Source organism: Mandrillus leucophaeus, unplaced genomic scaffold, assembly GCF_000951045.1.
Source record: "Mandrillus leucophaeus isolate KB7577 unplaced genomic scaffold, Mleu.le_1.0 Scaffold417, whole genome shotgun sequence".
Taxonomy (NCBI): Eukaryota; Metazoa; Chordata; class Mammalia; order Primates; family Cercopithecidae; genus Mandrillus; species Mandrillus leucophaeus.
The window spans coordinates 1721986-1723845 of record NW_012104443.1 but is presented as its reverse complement, the minus strand read 5'-3'; positions in this window follow the sequence as shown (position 1 = coordinate 1723845).

Sequence of the window (1860 nt, the reverse complement as noted above, 5' to 3'; positions counted from 1 at the left end):
ATAACATAAAATTTGCCATCCTAACCATTTTAAGTATACAGTTCAGAAGTATTAAATACATTTATAATGTTGTGCAACCACCACCACCATCCATCTCCATAACCCTTTTCATCTTGTGAAACCAACTGTGTATCTGTCCAACAATAACTCCCTGCCCCTTTTTTCTCTCCAGACCCTAGGGATCACCATTCTATGTTTTTGTATCCATTTTGACTTCTCTAAGTACCTCATATAAGTGTAATCATATAGTATTTGTATTTTTGTGACTTGTTTATGTCACTTAGCATACTTAAATTTCATTCATGTTGTAGCATATGTGAGAATTTTCTTCCTTTCAAAGTCAACATTCCATTGTCTGTATATGCAAAACATAAATTCTGCTTATCTTTTCATCCATCAGTGGATACTTAGGTTGCTTCTACATTTTAGCTATTGTGAATAATGCTCCTATGAACAGGTTGTACAAATATATCTCTTTAAGATCCTGCTTTCAATTCTTTTGGGTATACACACAGAAGCAATGTTGCTAAATCATAGGGTAATTACATTTAAATAATTTTGAGGAACTTTCATGCTGTTTTCAAGAGCAGCTGTACCATTTTATATTCCCTCCAGCAATTACAGGGGTTTCAGTTTTTCTACATGCTCATCAACACTTGTTATTTTCTATTGTTTTTGAAGGTAGCCATTGTAATGGTTGTGAAGCAGTATCTCATTATAGCTTTGATTGGCATTTCTTTTATGATTACAGATTTTGAACATTTTTATGTGTGTATTGGCCATTTGTGTATCTTCTTTGAAGAAATGTCTATTCAAGTTCTCTGTCAATTTTTAAATCTGGTTGTTTATTTTGTTGTTATATTTTAGGAGTTCCTCTATACTATAGATTTTAATTCCTTATCAGATATATTATTTGCAATTTTTTTTCTCATTTTATGTTTGCCTTTATACTTTATTGATATCATCTCAATGCAGGAATTTTTACAATTTTCATGAAGCCCTGTTTGTCAGTTTTTTCTCGTTGCCTACTCTTTGCTGCCATAGCAAATAAATTACTACCAAATTTAACACCATGAAGTTTTTGACCTGTTTTCTTGTAAGAGTTTTATAGTTTTAGGTCTTACATTTAGATCTTTGAACCAATTTGAGTGAGTTTTTATATGGTATAAGTAAAGGTCCAACTTCATTCTTTTGCATGTGGATATCCAGATTTCCAGCATCATTGTTAAAAAGACTGTCCGCTACCCATTGAATGAACTTGACACTCTGGTCAAAAATCATTTGACCATGCGAAAGTTTATTTCTGGTCTTTACAGTCTATTTCATGGGGCTATAATTGTTCCTATACCACTACCACACTGTTTTGATTACTGTGGCTTGGTAGTAAGTTTGAAATCAGAAATCGTGAGTTCTCCAATTTTGCCATTTCAAGAACGTTTTGGCAATTTTAGTTTCTTAACAATTTGTATGATTTCTAAGATTATTTTATTTCTGCAAAAAAAAGTCATTGGAATTTTGATGGGGATTGCATTGAATTGATGGATTGATTTGAGTAGTTTTTTATCTCAGCAATATTAAGTCTTCCAATCCACCAACTTGCGATGTGTTTTCATTTATTTTCTTCTTTAATTTATTTTAGCAATGTTGCATACTTCTCAGTGTACAAGTCTTTTACTTCCTTGGTTAATTTCCTAAGTATTTTATTCTTATTGATGCTATTGTAAATGAAGCTGTTTTTATAATTTGCTTTTCAGATTGTTTATTAAATGTACAGAAATGCAATTGATTTTTATGTATTGACTTTGTATCTTGCTACTTTGCTGAATTCATTTATTAATTTCAACAGTTTTTGTGGAATTT